Here is a 22,179-nt window from a genome sequence, read left to right on the forward strand (position 1 = left end):
TGTACCCTTCTCTTGAAGTGTGGAGTCTTAACCACTGGACTACCAGAGAAGTCCCAACACTTAACTCTTTCTCCTCCCCCTCTCCATCAGCAAGGTTTAATTGTTATGGCTCATTCCAGTGATAAAAATAAAGAATCAATGGTACAACAACAATGACAAAAAAAGAAATGAAATAGAAACCCAACCATATTTTTTTTTCAAATGGCTATCCAGTTGTTCCAATGTTTTACCAACAAATTAAGATTCTGTATTATATTTTAATTTGTTAGAGTCATATTATCTTCCTTGCCAAGTTTTTTCAAGAAGTTGCAATGTTTACAATATTTCTAATTTTAGGAAAAGCTGCATTGTTATTTTATGTTGGCTGAGTTAATTAGGGCTGAATCTGTCAATTATGTCAAGATTAGTGGTTAAAACTAACCTCCTCATAATGAACATAGAGTCCTAATTGGAGTTCCCTAAAAAGTATGCACTGAGATCAGGGTTTAGGTGGAGTTAATTTACATGGGAAGCACAAAGTTGAGTATATTATGAGCAAATTTCCACTGTGGGCTACTGGAGCCATTCCCTGTAAACTCTCTAAGTCATGTGAAACACACCTTAGAATACCCCTCCATGTCGTAGGAGAAAGCTGTCAGAAAAAGAAGTGAAATGCAGCATTTGAAGTAGGAAGCTGCCACAGGATGGAAAATTGTCACAGCAGGAAACTGCCTCCTGCACAGTGAACTTAGGTGGAACGGGGAGGCGCAGGTGGGCCATCAGCTACTGCACCCAGGTTCCCTAGAAAATAGATGCTGAGCCAAGGATTACATGCATCTGACCTTTTGTAGTATGATGACAATTCCTATACAGACTAGTGGCTTCTGACTTTACAGCAGTGTATTTGGCCCATCCACGGAGCAGGCTAGAAGCAAAAAGGAGTTAATACATCTGGAAGCAACTCTTAATCAATGAGAAAGCTTTTGCGAATAAATCTCACCGTTTCCCGAGTCCTCATGGAACAATTCTGAGGTGTCTGACAGTGTCTCTCAGAGAATCCACAGTAGAACTGTGTCCTAGTTGCTCACGTGGTCACTCACTAATGTATGCTTGATTTACTTTTATCCCTTCCCTGTCTTAGTTGTAAAGTTGGGCATGGTATTAAAGTCCCAAGACCTCTAAATGTTTACAGAGAATCTCAGCCTACAGACTGTGCTGAAAATAATACCCAAGATTTGTCACACATCTGCAAAATTATAAAGATTTAGATCCCTGGTATGTTTCCTACATAAAAATTAAAGGTCCTCTTAGGAAAGAAGTGTTACCTTAAGATTTGGGATGAGAACATTTGAGGGGATGCATTTGAAAACTTGAATCGGGAGATTTTCTTGAACACTCTGGGCCAGCATAACTCATTCCTTAATGCTTGCTATAAGAGAGCAGCCTCTCATTACCTGGAGACCAGGCTTCACCAAAGATTATGCTTACACTCCTGAAGATCTGTCCTTAATTTTCCCTCATAGCATCTAGAACAATAACTAGCGTCAGTCCTCAAAATGGTCCAAGTGGGGCTGTACAGTTCTTGGTATGAGACGAACTGGATCATTGCTACAAAGAACTACGGGAAGTGGCTAATATATGACCTTAGGAGTCAGGTAGAGTGCCTGAAGAACTATGGATGGAGGTTCGTAACATTGTACAAGAGGAATTGATCAAAACTATTCCCCAAACCAGACACTGAAGAGACCAGCAAACAGAAGAAGCTATAACAGAGGGAAATGCCTTGGAAGCTACAGGCCATAGATTAAAACCCTGTGGTTACTACGGATTACATAGGAAGGGGCCTATAGATCTTGAGAAATATAAGTCGGACTAAGGAACTGCCAAAAATGAACTGAACCCACAATACTCACAACAAAACCAGAGAAAGACCTAGATATATTTTTACTATTTTTACGATCAATCTTTCTTTTTTTTTTTTTTAATTAAAAAAAAAAATTTTTTAAGTCCTCTATTGTCCTTTAATTTTCACTTTTATAACTATTACTTTGCAAAAAAAAAAAAAAAAAGACCCTATTTTTTTTTTCTTCTTCAGCAAACTTCATATATATATTTTATAATTTTTTGACCGTGGTTTTTTTTTTTCTTTTTTCTTTTTCTTCTTTTCTTTAACATTGTATTTTTGAAATTCCAAACTCTACTCTAGATTTTTAATTTTAGCCTTTTGATATATGTTATCAATTTTGTACCTATAGTTTTTTTCATAATTTCTGTGACTTTTTTTTCCCTCTGTTTCTTTCTCTTCTTCTTTTATATAACATCGTATATCTGCAATTCCAAACTCTACTCAAGATTTTTAATTTATGCTTTTTGGTATTTGATATCAATTTTGTACCTGTATTTTCTTTATAATTTTTGCGACATTGTTTTTGTTGGTTTGTTTGTTTTCTCTCTTTATTTTTCTTCTTCTTCTTCTTCTTTTTTTTTTTTTTAACGTTGTATTTTTGAAATTCCAAACTCTACTCTAGATTTTTAATTTTTGCTTTTTGGTATTAGTTATCAATTTTGTACCTGTAGTTTCTTTATTACTTTCACGACCTTGTTTGTTTTTCTTTGTTAGTTTTTTCTCTCTTTCCTTTTCCTTCTTCTTTTCATTAACATCGCATTTTTGAAATTCCAAACTCTACTCTAGATTTCTAATTTTTGTTTTTATGTATTTGTTACCAATTTTGTACCTTTAAGAACCCAATCTTCAGGACCCATTTTTCACTAGTGTACGAGATTACTGGCTTGACTGCTCTCTCTCCCTTTGGACTCTCCATTTTCTCCACCAGGTCACCTGTATCTCCTCCCTAACCCCTCTCTACTCTACCCAACTCTGTGAATTTCTGTGTGTTCCAGACGGTGGAGAACACTTAAGGAACTGATTACTGGCTGGATCTGTCTCCCTCCTTTTCATTTCCCCCTTTTATCCTTCTGGCCACCTCTGTCTCCTGCCTCCTTCTTCTCTTCCCTGTATAACTCCGTGAACATCTCTGAGCGGTCCAGTTGTGGAGTGCACATAAGGAAGTGACTACTGGCTAGCCCACTCTCTCCACTATTGATTCCACCTCATCTCATTTGGGTCACCTCTAACTCCCTCCTCCCTCTTCTCTTCTCCATATAACGCTGTGAACCTCTCTGAGTGACCCTCACAGTAGAGAAACTTTTCATCTTTAACGTAGATGTTTTATCAGTGGTGCTGTATAGAAGGAGAAGTTTTGAAACTACTGTAAAATTAAGGCCGATAACTGGAAGTAGGAGGCTTAAGTCCAAACCCTGACTCCAGGGAACTCTTGACTCCAAGGAACATTAATTGACAGGAGCTCATCAAACGCCTCCATACCGACACTGAAACCAAGCACCACACAAGGGCCAACAAGTTCCAGGGCAAGACATACCAAGTAAATTCTCCAGCAACAAAGGAACACAGCCCTGAGCTTCAAGATACAGGCTGCCCAAAGTCACCCCAAAACCATAGACATCTCATAACTCATTACTGGACATTTCATTACACTCCAGAGAGAAGAAATACAGCTCCATCCACCAGAACATCGACACAAGCTTCCCTAACCAGGAAACCTTGACAAGCCACCTGTACAAACCCACACACAGCGAGGAAACGCCACAATAAAGAGAACTCCACAAACTGCCAGAATACAGAAAGGACACCCCAAACTCAGCAATTTAAACAAGATGAAGAGACAGAGGAATACCCAGCAGATAAAGGAACAGGATAAATGCCCACCAAACCAAACCAAAGAGGAAGAGATAGGGAATCTACCTGATAAAGAATTCCGAATAATGATAGTGAAATTGATCCAAAATCTTGAAATTAAAATGGAATCACAGATAAATAGCCTGGAGGCAAGGATTGAGAAGATGCAAGAAAGGTTTAACGAGGACTTAGAAGAAATAAAAAAGAGTCAATATATAATGAATAATGCAATAAGTGAAATTAAAAACACTCTGGAGGCAACAAATAGTAGAATAACAGAGGCAGAAGATAGGATTAGTGAATTAGAAGATAGAATGGTAGAAATAAATGAATCAGGATAAAAGAAAAACGAATTAAAAGAAATGAGGACAATCTCAGAGACCTCCAGGACAATATTAAACGCTACAACATTCGAATCATAGGGATCCCAGAAGAAGAAGACAAAAAGAAAGACCATGAGAAAATACTTGAGGAGATAATAGTTGAAAACTTCCCTAAAATGGGGAAGGAAATAATCACCCAAGTCCAAGAAACCAGAGAGTCCCAAACAGGATAAACCCAAGGCGAAACACCCCAAGACACATAGTAATCAAATTAACAAAGATCAAACACAAAGAACAAATATTAAAAGCAGCAAGGGAAAAACAACAAATAACACACAAGGGAATGCCCATAAGGATAACAGCTGATCTTTCAGTAGAAACTCTTCAAGCCAGGAGGGAATGGCAAGACATACTTAAAATGATGAAAGAAAATAACCTACAGCCCAGATTATTGTACCCAGCAAGGATCTCATTCAAGTATGAAGGAGAAATCAAAAGCTTTTCAGACAAGCAAAAGCTGAGAGAATTCTGCACCACCAAACCAGCTCTCCAACAAATACTAAAGGATATTCTCTAGACAGGAAACACAAAAATGGTGTATAAATTCGAACCCAAAACAATAAAGTAAATGGCAACGGGGTCATACTTTTCAGTAATTACCTTAAACGTAAATGGGTTGAATGCCCCAACCAAAAGACAAAGACTGGCTGAATGGATACAAAAACAAGACCCCTGCATATGTTGTCTACAAGAGACCCACCTCAAAACAGGGGACACATACAGACTGAAAGTGAAGGGCTGGAAAAAGATTTTCCATGCAAATAGGGACCAAAAGAAAGCAGGAGTAGCAATACTCATATCAGATAAAATAGACTTTAAAACAAAGACTGTGAAAAGAGACAAAGATGGTCACTACATAATGATCAAAGGATCAATCCAAGAAGAAGATATAACAATTATAAATATATATGCACCCAACACGGGAGCACCGCAGTATGTAAGACAAATGCTAACAAGTATGAAAGAAGAAATTAACAATAACACAATAACAGTGGGAGACTTTAATACCCCACTCACACCTATGGATAGATCAACTAAACAGAAAATTAACAAGGAAACACAAACTTTAAACGATACAATAGACCAGTTAGACCTAATTGATATCTATAGGACATTTCATCCCAAAACAATGAATTTCACCCTCTTCTCAAGCGCACATGGAACCTTCTCCAGGATAGATCACATCCTGGGCCATAAAGCTAGCCTTGGTAAATTCAAAAAAATAGAAATCATTCCAAGCATCTTTTCTGACCACAATGCAGTAAGATTAGATCTCAATTACAGGAGAAAAACTATTTAAAAATCCAACATATGGAGGCTGAACAACACGCTGCTGAATAACCAACAAATCACAGAAGAAATCAAAAAAGAAATCAAAATTTGCATAGAAATGAATGAAAATGAAAACACAACAACCCAAAACCTGTGGGACACGGTAAAAGCAGTCCTAAGGGGAAAGTTCATAGCAATACAGGCACACCTCAAGAAACAAGAAAAAAGTCAAATAAATAACCTAACTATACACCTAAAGCAACTAGAAAAGGAAGAAATGAAGAACCCCAGGGTTAGTAGAAGGAAAGAAATCTTAAAAATTAGAGCAGAAATAAATGCAAAAGAAACAAAAGAGACCATAGCAAAAATCAACAAAACCAAAAGCTGGTTCTTTGAAAGGATAAATAAAATTGACAAACCATTAGCCAGACTCATCAAGAAACAAAGGGAGAAAAATCAAATCAATAAAATTAGAAATGAAAATGGAGAGATCACAACAGACAACACAGAAATACAAAGGATCATAAGAGAGTACTATCAACAATTATATGCCAATAAAATGGACAACGTGGAAGAAATGGAGAAATTCTTAGAAAAGTACAACTTTCCAAAACTCGATCAGGAAGAAATAGAAAAGCTTAACAGACCCATCACAAGCACGGAGATTGAAACTGTAATAAAAAATCTTCCAGCAAACAAAAGCCCAGGTCCAGATGGCTTCACAGCTGAATTCTACCAAAAATTTAGAGAAGAGCTAACACCTATCTTGCTCAAACTCTTCCAGAAAATTGCAGAGGATGGTAAACTTCCAAACTCATTCTATGAGGCCACCATCACCCTAATACCAAAACCTGACAAAGATCCCACAAAAAAGAAAACTACAGGCCAATATCACTGATGAACATAGATGCAAAAATCCTTAACAAAATTCTAGCAATCAGAATCCAACAACACATTAAAAAGATCATACACCATGACCAAGTGGGCTTTATCCCAGGGATGCAAGGATTCTTCAATATCCGCAAATCAATCAATGTAATACACCACATTAACAAATTGAAAAATAAAAACCATATGATTATCTCAATAGATGCAGAGAAAGCCTTTGACAAAATTCAACATCCATTTATGATAAAAACTCTCCAGAAAGCAGGAATAGAAGGAACATACCTCAACATAATCAAAGCTATATATGACAAACCCACAGCAAACATTATCCTCAATGGTGAAAAATTGAAAGCATTTCCTCTAAAGTCAGGAACAAGACAAGGGTGCCCACTTTCACCATTACTATTCAACATAGTTTTGGAAGTTTTGGCCACAGCAATCAGAACAGAAAAAGAAATAAAAGGAATCCAAATTGGAAAAGAAGAAGTAAAGCTCTCACTGTTTGCAGATGACATGATCCTCTACATAGAAAACCCTAAAGACTCCACCAGAAAATTACTAGAACTAATCAATGACTATAGTAAAGTTGCAGGATATAAAATCAACACACAGAAATCCCTTGCATTCCTATACACTAATAATGAGAAAACAGAAAGAGAAATTAAGGAAACAATTCCATTCACCATTGCAACGGAAAGAATAAAATACTTAGGAATATATCTACCTAAAGAATCTAAAGACCTATATATAGAAAACTATAAAACACTAGTGAAAGAAATCAAAGAGGACACTAACAGATGGAGAAATATACCATGTTCATGGATTGGAAGAATCAATGTAGTGAAAATGAGTATACTACCCAAAGCAATCTATAGATTCAATGCAATCCCTATCAAGCTACCAACAGCATTCTTCACAGAGCTAGAACAAATAATTTCACAATTTGTATGGAAAAACAAAAAACCTCGAATAGCCAAAGCGATCTTGAGAAAGAAGAATGGAACTGGAGGAATCAACCTACCTGACTTCAGGCTCTACTACAAAGCCACAGTTATCAAGACAGTATGGTACTGGCACAAAGACAGAAATATAGATCAATGGAACAAAATAGAAAGCCCAGAGATAAATCCACGCACATATGGACACCTTATCTTCGACAAAGGAGGCAAGAATATACAATGGATTAAAGACAATCTCTTTAACAAGTGGTGCTGGGAACTCTGGTCAACCACTTGTAAAAGAATGAAACTAGAACACTTTCTAACATCATACACAAAAATAAACTCAAAATGGATTAAAGATCTAAACGTAAGACCAGAAACTATAAAACTCCTAGAGGAGAACATAGGCAAAACACTCTCTGACATACATCACAGCAGGATCCTCTATGACCCACCTCCCAGAATATTGGAAATAAAAGCAAAAATAAACAAATGGGACCTAATTAACCTTAAAAGCTTCTGCACATCAAAGGAAACTATTAGCAAGGTGAAAAGACAGCCTTCAGAATGGGAGAAGATAATAGCAAATGAAGCAACTGACAAACAACTAATCTCGAGAATATACAAGCAACTCCTACAGCTCAACTCCAGAAAAATAAATGACCCAATCAAAAAATGGGCCAAAGAACTAAATAGACATTTCTCCAAAGAAGACATACAGATGGCTAACAAACACATGAAAAGATGCTCAACATCACTCATTATCAGAGAAATGCAAATCAAAACCACTATGAGGTACCATTTCACACCAGTCAGAATGGCTGCGATCCAAAAGTCTACAAGTAATAAATGCTGGAGAGGGTGTGGAGAAAAGGGAACCCTCTTACACTGTTGGTGGGAATGCAAACTAGTACAGCCACTATGGAGAACAGTGTGGAGATTCCTTAAAAAACTGGAAATAGACATGCCTTATGATCCAGCAATCCCACTGCTGGGCATACACACTGAGAAAACCAGAAGGGAAAGAGACACGTGTGCCCCAATGTTCATCGCAGCACTGTTTATAATAGCCAGGACATGGAAGCAACCTAGATGTCCATCAGCAGATGAATGGATAAGAAAGCTGTGGTACATATACACAATGGAGTATTATTCAGCCATTAAAAAGAATACATTTGAATCAGTTCTAATGAGGTGGATGAAACTGGAGCCTATTATACAGAGTGAAGTAAGCCAGAAAGAAAAACACCAATACAGTATACTAACGCATATATATGGAATTTAGAAAGATGGTAACAATAACCCTGTGTACGAGACAGCAAAAGAGACACTGATGTATAGAACAGTCTTATGGACTCTGTGGGAGGGAGAGGGTGGGAAGATTTGGGAGAATGGCATTGAAACATGTAAAATATCATGTATGAAATGAGTTGCCAGTCCAGGTTCGATGCACGATACTGGATGCTTGGGGCTGGTGCACTGGGAGGACCCAGAGGGATGGAATGGGGAGGGAGGAGGGAGGAGGGTTCAGGATGGGGAACACATGTATACTTGTGGTGGATTCATTTTGATATTTGGCAAATCTAATACAGTTATGTAAAGTTTAAAAATAAAATAAAATTAAAAAAAAAAAAAAAACTATTCCCAAGAAAAAGAAATGCAAAAGGGCAAAATGGTTATCTAAGAAGGCTTTGATGGAGCAAGGTGGCACTCCATCAAATCGATGGAGCAAGATGGCAGAGTAGAAGGACATGTGCTCATCTTCTCCTGCAAGAACTTCAAAATTGCAACTTGCTGATGAACAACCATTGAGGAGAATGTTGGATCCCACCAAAAAAAGATGCCCCACATCCAAGGGCAAAGGAGAAGCCCCAGCAGGATGGTAGGAGGGGCAAAATCATGTCTAGAATCAAACCCCATACTCACCAGAGATGCTTGGAGGGCTGAAACAAAATCTTGTGCACACTACACCCACAGACCCCACAGAGACTGAGCCAGACCAACCTTGGGGTGTTTGAGTATCTCCTGTGGAGGCACAGGTCAGCGGTGGCCTGCCACAGGGGCAGTGGCTCTTGCTGCAGCAGACCTAGGCCACACAGTGTGTGGCATAAGCCCTCTTGGAGGAAGTCACCATTAGCCCCACCATAGAGCCACCAAGCAGACAACCCACAAACTGCAGAACAATTATACCAAATAAATTCTCACACTGTTAAGAAAGTTCTAGGAACCACAACAGATTTCCCAACCTGGGGGTCTGGCAAAGGGACTGAGAACCCCTGGGGAATTTGACTTTGGAGGCCAGTAGGATTTGATTACAGAACTTACACAGGACTCGGGAAACAGACTCTTGGAGGACACAAACAAAACCTTGTGTGCACCAGGACCCAGGAGAAAAAGAGCAGTCCAAAAGAGACTGACCCAGACTTGCCTGTGAGTCTCAAGGAGACTCTAGCGGAGGCATGGGTCAACAGTGGCCTGCTGCAGGGTCAGGGACACTGAATACGACAGTGCATGCAGAAGACCTTTTGAAGGAGGTTTCCATTATCTTCATTCAGTTCAGTTCAGTCACCCAGTTGTGTCCAACTCTTTGCAACCCCATGGACTGCAGCACACCAGGCTTCCCTGTCCATCACCAACTCCCAGAGCTCACTCAAATTCATGTCCATCGAGTCGGCGATGCCATCCAACCATCTAATCCTCTGTCGTCCCCTTCTCTTGCCTTCAATCTCTCCCATCACTGGGGTCTTTTCCAATGAGTCAGTTCTTTACATCAGGTGGCCAAAGTATTGGAGTTTCAGCTTCAGCATCAGTCCTTCCAAAGAATATTCAGGACTGATTTCCTTTAGGATTGACTGGTTGAATCTTCTTGCTGTCCAAGGGACTCTCAAGAGTCTTCTCCAACACCACAGTTCAAAAGCATCAATTCTTTGGCCCTCAGCTTTCTTTATAGTCCAACCCTCACATCCATACATGACTACTGGAAAAACCATAGCTTTGACTAGATGTACCTTTGTCAGCAAAGTAATGTCTTTGTTTTTTAATATGCTGTCTAGGTTGGTCATAGCTTTTCTTCCAAGGAGTAGGCATCTTTTAATTTCATGGCTGCAGTCACCATCTGCAGTGATTTTGGAGCCCCCAAAAATAAAGTCTGACACTGTTTCCACTGTTTACCCATCTATATGCCATCAAGTGATGATCAGATGCCATGATCTTAGTTTTTTGAGTGTTGAGTTTTAAGCCAGGTTTTTCACTCTCCTCTTTCACTTGCATAAAGAGGCTCTTTAGTTCTTCTTAGATTTCTGCCATAAGGGTGGTGTCATCTGCATATCTGAGGTTATTGATATTTCTCCCTGCAATCTTGATTCCCATTTGTACTTCATCCAGCCTGGCATTTTGCATGATGTACTCTGCATCTAAGTTAAATAAACAGGGTGAACATATACAGTCTTGATGTACTCCTTTCCCAATTTGGAACCAGTCTGTTGTTCCATGTCCATTCTAACTGTTGCTTCTTGACCTGTATACACAGTTTGCAGCAGGAAGGTAAAGTGGTTTGGTATTCCCATCTCTTGAAGAATTTTCCACAGTTTGTTGTGATCCATACAGTCTAAGGCTTTAGCATAGAGCAGAAATAGATATTTTTCCAGAATTCTCTTGCTTTCTCATACTTTTTTCCATGATCCAATGGATGTTGGCAATTTGATCTTTGGTTCCTCCACCTTTTCTAAATCCAGCTTGAACATCTGGAAGTTCTAGTTCACGTACTGCTGAAGCTTAACTTGAAGGATTTTGAGCATGACCTTGTTAGCATCTGAAATGAGTGCAATTGTATTGTAGTTGGAACATTCTTTGGCATTGCCCCTCTTTGCAATTGGAATGAAAACTGACCTTTTCCAGTCCTGTGAGTTTCCCAAATTTGCTGGCATATTGAGTGCTGCACTTTAACTGCATTATCTTTCAGGATTTGAAATAGCTCAGCTGGAATTCCATCACCTCCACTAGTTCTGTTCGTAGTGATGCTTCCTAAGGCCCACTTGACTTCACACTTCAGGATGTCCGGCTCTAGGTGAGTGCACACCATTTTGGTTATTTGGGTAGTTAAAATCTTTTTGTACAGTTCTTCTGTGTATTCTTGCCAGCTCTTCTTAATTTCTTCTGCTTCTGTTAGGTCCATACCATTTCTGTCCTTTATTGTGCCCAACTTTGCATGAAATGTTCCCTTGGTATCTCTAATTTTCTTGAAGAGATCTCTAGTCTCCTCCATTCTATTGCTTTCCTGTATTTCTTTGCACTGATCACTTAAAAAGGCTTTCATTTATCCCTGCTATTCTTTGGAACTCTGCATTAAGATGGGTTTATCTTTCCTTTTCTCTTTTGCCTTTTCACTTCTCTTCTTTTCTCAGCTATTTGTAAGCCCTCCTCAGACAACCATTTTGCCTTTTTGCATTTCTTTTCCTTGGGGATGGTTTGATCACTGCCTCCTGTACAATGTTACAAACCTCAGTCCATAGTTCATTGGCACTCTGTCTATCAGATCTAATCCTTTGAATCTATTTCTCACTTCCACTGAATCATAAAGGGATTTGATTTAGGTCATACCTGAATGTTCTAGTGGTTTTCCCTAATTTCTTCAATTTAAGTCTGAATGTTGCAATAAGTAGTTCATCACAGTCAGTTCCCTGTTTTGTTTTTGCTGACTATATAGAGCTTCTCCATCTTTGGATGCAAAGAATATAATCAATCAGATTTCAGTATTGACCATATGGTGATGTCCATGTGTAGAGTTGTCTCTTGTGTTGTTGCAAGAAGGTGTTTGCTGTGAAAAGTGTGTTCTCTTGGCAAAACTATCAGCCTTTGCCCTTCATTTTTTAGTCCAAGGCCAAACTTGCCTATTACTCCAGGTATCTCTTGACTTCCTACTTTTGCATTCCAGTCCCCTATGATGAAAAGGACCTCCTTTTTCAGTGTTAGTTCTAGAAGGTCTTGAAGGTCTTCATAGAACTGTTCAACTTCAGCTTCTTCAGCTTTAGTGGTTGGGGCATAGACTTGGATTACTGTGATATTGAATGGTTTGCCTTGGAAACAAACTGAGATCATTCTGTCATTTTTGAGATTGCATCCAAGTACTACATTTCAGAGCCTTGTGTTGACTATGAGGGCTACTCCATTTCTTCTAAGGGATTCTTGCCCACAATAGTAGATATAATGGTCATCTGAATTAAATTTGCCCATTCCTTTCCATTTTAGTTCACTGATTCCTAAAATGTTGATGTTCAATCTTGCCATCTCCTGTTTTGACAATATTTCAACATAAATTAACATGCCTTAAAATAACTTTCAGGTAACAGGACAAATCATGAGAGATATTAGAAAATATTTCAACTGCATGAAAATAAACGTACTACATGTCAAATTTATATATTTATTCAAATAAAATATGTAATATGCAATTACTATAGAATATTGCCTATTCTAGGATCTCACATAAATATCAATAGTATGCATTCTTTTGAGAAGTGCTTCTTTCACTTAGTATATTTTCAGAGATTCATCCATGCTACCTATTCATGAAGTCTCGATAGTATTGGCATAAGAAAAGATATATAGATCAATGGGACAGAATAGGGAGTCCAGAAAGAGTTTTTCTTGCTTTGTTTTCATGATAGTTCATTATTAATGTGTAGAAAAGCAATAGATTTCTGTGTATTACTCTTGTATCCTACAACTCTATTGAACTTTTTAATTAGTTTCAATCATTTTTTGCTGGAGACCTCAGGATTTTCTCCATATATTACCACATCATCTGCAAATAGTGACAGGTTACTCTTTCTTGGATAACTTTTATTTCTTTTTCTCATCTGACTGCTATGGCAAGGACTTGCAATGATGTGTTAAATATAAATGGTTAGAGTGGGTATCCCTGTCTTGTTCCTGATTTTAGAGAAAAAGTTTCAACATTGAGTATGACATTAGTGTGGGTCTGTCATAATGGCCTTTATTATGTTGAGATACGTTCCTTTTGTACCCATTTGGATGAAAGTTTTTATCCTGAATGAGGTTGAATTTTGTCAAATGCTTTTCCTGTGTCTATGGAGATGATTATGTGCTTTTTATCCTTCCTTTTGTTAATGTGGTATATGACATTGATTTTTTTCAAATGTTGACTCATCCTCACATCTCTGGACTAAATCCCACTTGATCATGGTATTTAATCCTTTCTACATATTGTTGAATTTTCTTTTTTTTTTAACTTTATTAACACATTTTCAATTAGAATAGGCATAAACCAAGAGAGGGAAAAAAATCAGGATGATGTACCGCTGTCACTCTGTGAGCAGGGAGGAGGCAGGAAATGGAACAGATGAGCAGAACAGTGTCCTGAGACTATGCTACATAACGTGTAAGTGCCTTGATCAAGTCTTAGCCAACTTAATCTACACTTGAAAACAGGAGCCAAGGTTCATCTTATTTAGTTCAAGAATTTTTACACTGAATATATAGTGCTTCATTTCTCAGAAAGTGATACTAGTTATTATTATAAAGAAGAAGTTCCCATTACACAAGGACTGCTGCTGCTGCTGCTAGAAAACCTCAAATGCAAGTAGGTAGCCGTGCTTGCTCAGGATGCACCGTCGGACTGCGCAGCTTGTGTACATCTCCTTTGAATGCAGATCTGCATCTGGGTTTAGAAAGGCAGCAATCATTACGTCTTGGCTTTTATTCTGGATGCTTAACTTAGTTAAGGTGAAAATTCAAGCGCATTAAGTAGTTAAAATGTAATGATAATCAATACAGTCTCTTACAGCTACACACATTCTCTAATAATGCTTACATGGAATAAAACCAGTGTTACTTAATTGGTGTGTGACACACACAGAACTGAAGAAAAGTAATTCTACATGTACTACAGTGACACGGTAAAAATGCAAATACACCACAGAACTACAGCGATCTGACAGCACTGCTTGATACCCAGGGTGCAGGTGAGGGGTCTAACACACAGCTGAGCCTGTATCAGTCATTCCACTCACAAAGCTTGTGAAAGATTCAGTTTAGTTCAGTTCAATTGCTCAGTCATGTCCAACTCTTTGCGACCCCATGGACTGCACCATGCCAGGCTTTCCCGTCCATCACCAACTCCCGGAGCTCGCTCAAACTCATATCCATCCAGTTGGTGATGCCATCCAACCATCTCATCCTCTGTCATCCCCTTCTCCTCGTGTCTTCATTCTTTCCGAGCATCAGGGTCTTTTCCAATGAGTCAGTTCTTCACATCAGGGTGGCCAAAATATTGGAGCTTCAGCATCAATCCTTCCAATGAATATTCAGGACTGATTTCCTTTAGGATTGACTGGTTTGATCTCCTTGCAGTTCAAGGAACTCGCAAGAGTCTTCTCCAACACCACAGTTCAAAAGCATCAGTTCTTCAGCGCTCAGCTTTCTTTACAGTCCAACTCTCACATCCATACCTGACCACTGGAAAAACCATAGCTTTAACTAGTTGGACCTTTGTCGGGAAAGTAATGTCTATGCTTTTTAATATGCTGTCTAGGTTGGTCATAGCTTGTCTTCCAAGGAGCAAGCATCTTTTAATTTCATGGCTGCAGTCACCATCTGCAGTTATTTTGGAGCCCAGTGATTTTGATCCTGGGATCAGGATCCCAGGAAAGCATCAGGTTCCCAGGAAAGAAACTAGTCTGTGAAAGTCTTTTCAACTGTAAAACCAGGATACGATTACAACTATCTTGATGTCTGAACAAGATACCAGATCGAACAGTAAGATCCCCAGCCCTACTGGAAGACATGAAGGTCCTCACACAGCAAATGCTCACTGGCTCCTGGAAGGCTTCATGTGCATGATATAAAGGCAAGTTGCTGAAGACTTACAGGCAAACTTCTAGGAAGTTTCCACTGTGCCCTGAATTCTAAACCCCAGGAATGTTGTGACCCAGCAAGCTTTTCATTATGCTTGGAGGAATGGTGTGATCCAGCAAGCTTTTCATTATGCTTGGCACCATCTGTTTAATAATGTGTCCAAAGATAAAAGCAGACATGATTATAATAGTAACTATATTTAACTATATTTCCAGCTGTGGACAGTACATCTGCGATTCGAGAGTCCTTCAGTCCAATGACGTGCTGTCCATTGACCTCACAGGTGTTGTGTTCTGTGAGAAGACCATTTCTAGCTGCAGAACTGTCTTTCACGATGGAAGTGATTTTTCCATTTTTTAAAGACAAAGTCGACGTGTCCAGTACTATCTTTATTCAAGGTAATTGTCCGTTCAAAGGGCCTGTCACAAATGGTCATGGTGATCTTCTCCCCAAAAGCCTGTGTGAGCACCCTGAGTGCCTGATCCGAGCTCCAGCCCACACAGTTCTCCTTGATCTGCAGCACCTGGTTCCCAAACCACAGACCCACCAGGGAGGACCAAGACTAGGCCTGGATGAGCTGAATAAACACACCATTGTCTATGGATTTCAGCCTGAGCCCGATTTTTTTTTTCTGTCCTAATCTTTACACAAGATGACTTCCCAGATTCCTTACTTAATCTCTGCTCTGCAGATTCCCATGTCACCAGCAGTGACTGGAAGGAAGTTCATGCCAACCAACTGCCCCCGACTTGGTGCTCCAGGAACCATGGCCCTATTTGCACATATTTATTCTTCATTTAAACTCAGTCCCATGTACTGAGAGAACTCTGGATATAGTTTAGGGCAGAGATTTCCATATGGAGAGACAGGAGCAGAGGCTTCGGATAAAATCACTGGGTTGGCAGGGTTTGCGGTAAAGGCAGCCTGAGCCTGAATCTCCTTGTCTACCTTCAGGTCTTCAGGCGATGGGTACAGACACAGAGCAACTGGTCTAATGTGTCATTTAAGGCCACTGTTTCCTTATTAATTTTCTGTCTGGATAATCTGTTCTTAGATTTAAAGGCGGCCATTAAAGTCTCTTACCATTAATGTACTATTGTCAATTTCTCCATCTATGCCTTTGAAAGTTTGCTTTATATATTTGGGTGCTCTCATTTAGTTGCACATATGTTAACGAATGTTATATCCTCTTCTTGTACTGATTTATCATTATATAATGCTATTCTTTGATTTTATAATAGACTTTGCTTTAAAGTCAACTTTGTCTGATATGAATATACTTACCCAGGTTTCTTTTCATCTCCATTTGCATGAAATATCTTTTTCCATCTCCTCACATTTAGTCTGTGTCTTTAGATCTGAAGTGTGTCTCTTGTAGGCAGCATATAGATGCTCCTTGTTTGTTTTTTTTAATCCAATTAGCCACCTCTGTATTTTTTTTTTAAGATTTACTTATTTGGAGCTGTGCTGAGTCTTTACTGCTGTGCATGGGCTTCCTCTAATTTCAGTGAGCAGGAGCTACACTCGATTTGTGGTGTGTGAACTTCTCATTGTGGTGGCTTCTCTTGTTGTGGAGCTTGGGTTTAGGCATGTGGGCTTCAGTAGTTCTGGTGTATGGGCTTAGTAGTTGTCGCTCATGGGCTCTAGAACACTGGCTCTTCAGTTGTGGCCATAGCAGGTGGGATCTTCCTGAACCAGGGATTGAACCTGTGTCCCTGCAATGGCAGGTAGATTCTTAACTACTGGGCTACCAGGGAAGCCCAACCCTATGTCTTTTGATTGAAGCATTTAATCCATTGGCACTTAAAGAGATTATTGATAGGTATGTACATGTTGCCAATTTGTTGCTTAATGGTTCTTTTTGTAGTTTTTCTTTGTTCTTTTTTCCTTGTCATTTGGTTTTCTTGAGTAAAAAAGTTGTGTTTTTTTCTCTTTAGTTTTATGTATCTATTGTGTATAGATTTGGGTTTTTTTTTTTTTCCAGTTAAGTACAGTTGATTTATAATGCTGTATTAGTTTGTATTACAAAGTGATTTGGATACACACACACACACACATATACACACACATGGAAGTTCCCCTGGAGAAGGGCATGGCAACCCACTCCAGTATTCTTGCCTGGAAAATCCAACAGAAAGAGGAGCCTGGCAGGTTACAGTCCACTGGGTCACAAAGAGTTGGACATGACTAACGTGATTTAACAGCAAAGGTGAAATACAATGAGTAACCCATGAAGATGTGTACTACACTCCAAAGGAACTATCTGAGTTTTCTAATTTATAGAAGTAGACATCAAGTGAACATGTGTGAGAATGAACACTGAGTATGTAGGATAATGGTAGAGGGATCATAAAGTTGGATTGGTCTGAATTTATTGACATGGGCTCACTAAGCTGAGATTCTGCATTAAATGCTGCAGGTTGGGGTTTCAAAAAGGGCTCTAACAATTTGTTGGTTGGTTCTCTGAAACATGGACCAAAAGAAGGCCTACTGTGAGCCAACTGGAAATGCTGAACCTCTTTTGCTTTAATGTAGAAGAAGGGATTCAGAGGCTTAGGGAGACTGAAATATTAGAGTGAAGTCATTTAAGACTTGCTCACCTACACTGGGAGGGTCCAGAGGACATACCTTTCACTTAATATTTTGAGAAATAAATTTGTGAGAGGAGCCCAAAATCCTTGAAGAGCTCAATGATGGCTCTTCTCTGGAGGACAGATCTTGGAGTGGAAACCATGGCTACTCAATTGGGAAACTTCATGCAATAGGAATATGTGGATCCTAGGGTGGCAGGGGCCAAGTGATGGCACTCAACCAAAAAAGCCAAGGGAGGCATGGTTACCATAATGAACAGTAGAGCCAAAGTAGCCATCAGAATAGTCAGGCTCATGCAAACCTACGGTCTTGGTGAGTTAATCATGATGTTCCTACAAGTGAAACAGAAATTCTCTCTTGAGCTAAATAAGCAGAAAAGTTCAAAGTCAAGTGAACAAAGTCACTTGACTCAAATCAGGAAATGAGTCACAGCCACTCAATCAATTCCCAGAGTTGAGCCAGTTTAGAGACCCGAAACCCTTTGAATGAATGGGAGGTTAGGTCCCCTTGAGGAAGGACCCTGGCAGACTAATGGAGATTTATACAGTAAACTTTTCTCCCAGCCTTCCCCAGAGGAACCTGTGGCCTTTTAACAAGGCAAATGAACATTGAGGGAAGGAAATAATCCTACCTTCTGGAGATTACCAGACAGTGGCTCCAAACTGACACTGATTCCAGAAGACTCAAAACATCACTGCAGCCCTCCAGAGAGAGCGGGTGCTTTCAGAGGTCAGGTAGTCAAGGGAGCTTTATCTCAAGCCCATCTCACAGTAGGTCCAGGGCCTCTCTGCACCCACCCTGTAGTTTCTTCCCTAGTTGCAGAATGCGTAACTGGAACAGACATAGTTAGCAGCTGGAATCCTCACATTGGTTCCCCACTTGTGCAGTGAGGGCTATTATGGTAGAAAAGCCCAAGGGGAAGCCATTTGTACTGTCTCTGCCTAGGAAAATAATAAACCAAAAGTAACACCACATCCCTGGAAGAACTGCAGATACTGCTGCCACCATCAAGGACTTGAAGGACGCAGTCCTTCACACCACATTCTCATTCATCTCTAGCTGACCTGTGCAGAAGACATGTGGATCTTGGAGAATGACAGTGGATTACTTCATTCTAAGCTTAAAGAAGTCGTGACTCCAATTGCAGCTGCTGAACCAGATATGATTTTGTTGCTTGAGCAGATTCACACATCCGCTGGTACCTGGTATGTAGCTACTGATGTGGCAAATGGCTTTTTCTCTATTGCTGTCCATGAGGCCCACCAGAGGCAGTTCCTTTCACTGGCAAGGCCAGCAATGCACATGCACTGTTCTCCCTCTCAGACCTATCAACCACCCAGCTCTATGTCATAATTTAGTTTGCAGGGATCTCAATCACTTTTCCCTCCACAAGATATCATACTGGCCCACTATATTGATGATACTATGTTGATTGCATCTAGTGAGTGAGTTACAGTAACTACCCTAGGCTCACTGGCAAGACATTTGTATATCAGAGCGTGGGAAATAAATCTAACCAAAATTCATTCCTACCTCAGGGAAATTTTTAGGGAATCTGTGGTCTGGATCATGTCATCACTTCTAAGATAAAAAGTAAATGGTATCTGGCTCTGGTACAACCAAGAAAGCAGATCAATCCCCAAGGGGACTCTGGATTTGGGAGGCAACATATTCCTCATTTGGTGTGTTGCTCCAAACCATTTACCAAGTGGCCTGAAAAGGTGCTACTTTTGAGGAGGCCCAGAAGATGAGAAGGTTCTGCCCCAGATCCGCCAGCTGTGCAAACTTCTCGGCAACTTGGGCCTTATGATCCAGCACGTGGAGTGGTGCTTCAAAGTCTCTGCCGCAGATGGGGACAGCATTTGGAGACTTTGTCAGGCTCCTATACGTGAATCGCACTGTGGTCCTTTAAGAATTTGATGCAAGGCTATGCCATCACCTTTGGATAACTACTCTCTTTATGAGAAACAGGTCTTGGTAGATTATAGGGCCATAGTAGATAATGAATGCTTGATGATGGGCTTACCCAGTTGCCCATCATGAATTGGGTATTATCTGAGCCACCACACCATAACGTGGGCCTGCATAGTAACACTCCATCATCAAATAGAAGTGATATATACAAGTCAGGCCTGAGCAGGAGAGCCTCATGGGGAGTTCCCTGTAATCAGATGACAGGGGAATAGAACATCCGGGCCTGGTTTACAGATGGTTCTGCACGATATGCATGGACCACCTGTATGTGAAGAGCTGCAACACTATGACCCTTTGCGGGGACATTCCTGAAGCACAGTGAAGAAGGAAAATTCTCCTGGTGCACAGAACTTTGGGGAGTGCACTCCACTGTACACACTGCTTGCAAGGAGAAACGGCCAGATCTGTGATTATATACCTATTCATGGGCTGTGGCCAATGGTTTAGGGACATGTGAAGAACATGACGTGAAAATTGGTGACAAAGAAATATGGGAAAGAGGTATGTGGACGGGCTTATCTGGTCAAAAAACATGAAAGTATTTGTGTCACACATGAATGCTCACCAAAGGGTTCCCTCAGCAGAGGATTCAAATAACGAAGTGGATAGGATGACTCATTCTGTGGATACCGGTTGGCCTGTTTCCCTAGCTACCTATCATCACCCAATGGGCTCATTAACAAAGTAGCCATGGTGGCAGGGCAGAGTTGACAGTTATATGTGGGCTCAGCAACACTGACTTCCACTCACCAAGAATGACCAGGCTATAGCCACCACTAACTGCCCAATCTTCAGTGGCAGAGACCAACACTGAGCCTCCAATATGGCAATATTCCCTGGGGTGATCAGACAGCTTCCTAGTGTGTGCATCAGAAGGTGGTTCATTACCTCCCTGGACTGCTTCCAATATACAAGGTGAAGCATTTTATTCCTACAAGAGTAGACACTCTGGATGTAATCTGCGCCCCCCCACCCCACCCCACGCCCAGTACTTCTGCCAAAGATACCATCCATGGACCTAAAGAATGCCTTATCCGTCAGCATGGTATTCCACACAGCATTACTTTTGATCAAGAAATGCACTGCACAGAAAAAGAAATGTGGCAATTGGTCCATGCTTATAGAATTTACTGGTCTTATCATGTTCCCCACCATCCTGAAGCAGCTGTCTTGACACAACAGCCTTTTGAAGACTCAGTTATAGTGCTAGCTAGGTGGCCATACCTTGCAGGATTGAAGCAAGGGTCTTCAGAAGGCTGCTTATGCCCAGAATCAATGTCGAATATATGGTGCTATTTCTCCATACTCAGGATTCAAGGGTCCAGGAATCAATGTGGAAATGGAATTGACCACATTCATTATTAACCTTGGTGACCTACTAGCAAAATTTTGGCTTCCTCTTCTTATGATTTTACACTTTGCTAGCTTCGAAGTCTTAGTCCTAGATGGCAAAATGCTTCCACCAGGAGACCCTAGATTGATTTTATTAACAGAAAGTTAAGACTGCCACCTGGACAATTTGGTTTGCCATGCCTCTGAATCAATGAATGGAACTATGGTGACGACTCAATATGCCAGCAAATTTGGAAAACTCAGCGGTGGCCACAGGACTGGAAAAGGTCAGTTTTCATTCCAATCCTAAGAAAGGAAATGCCAAAGAATGCTCAAACTGGAAAATTCTGAAAGAGATGGGAATACCAGACCATCTGATCTGCCTATTGAGAAATTTGTATGCAGGTCAGGAAGCAACAGTTAGAACTGGACATGGAACAACAGACTGGTTCCAAATAGGAAAAAGAGTATGTCAAGGCTGTATATTGTCACCCTGTTTATTTAACTTATATGCAGAGTACATCATGAGAAATGCTGGGCTGGAAGAAACACAAACTGGAATCAAGATTGCCAGGAGAAATATCAATAACCTCAGATGTGCAGATGACACCACCCTTATGGCAGAAAGTGAAGAGGAACTAAAAAGCCTCTTGATGAAGGTGAAAGTGGACAGTGAAAAAGTTGGCTTAAAGCTCAACATTGAGAAAACGAAGATCATGGCATCCGGTCCAATCACTTTATGGGAAATAGATGGGGAAACCATGGAAACAGTGTCAGACTTTATTTCTCTGGGCTCCAAAATCACTGCAGATGGTGACTGAAGCCATGAAATTAAAAGACGCTTACTCCTTGGAAGGAAAGTTATGACCAACCTAGATAGCATATTCAAAAGCAGAGACATTACTTTGCCAACAAAGGTTCGGCTAGTCAAAGCTATGGTTTTTCCTGTGGTCATGTATGAATGTGAGAGTTGGACTGTGAAGAAGGCTGAGTGCTGAAGAATTGATGCTTTTGAACTGTGGTGTTGGAGAAGACTCTTGGACTGTAAGGAGATCCAACCAGTCCATTCTGAAGGAGATCAGCCCTGGGATTTCTTTGGAAGGAATGATGCTAAAGCTGAAACTCCAGTACTTTGGCCACCTCATGCGAAGAGTTGACTCATTGCAAAAGACTCTGATGCTGGGAG

The 22,179-nt window shown here is 40.2% G+C and overlaps 1 pseudogene; it reads right to left on the reverse strand.

Annotated features, from left to right (window-relative positions):
* Nucleotides 1–15,145: 15,145 nt before the first annotated feature.
* Nucleotides 15,146–20,353, reverse strand: LOC129622130 (syntenin-1-like; annotated as a pseudogene).
* Nucleotides 20,354–22,179: the final 1,826 nt, after the last annotated feature.

The sequence above is a fragment of the Bubalus kerabau genome, chromosome 10 (genome assembly GCF_029407905.1).
Source record: "Bubalus kerabau isolate K-KA32 ecotype Philippines breed swamp buffalo chromosome 10, PCC_UOA_SB_1v2, whole genome shotgun sequence".
Taxonomy (NCBI): Eukaryota; Metazoa; Chordata; class Mammalia; order Artiodactyla; family Bovidae; genus Bubalus; species Bubalus kerabau.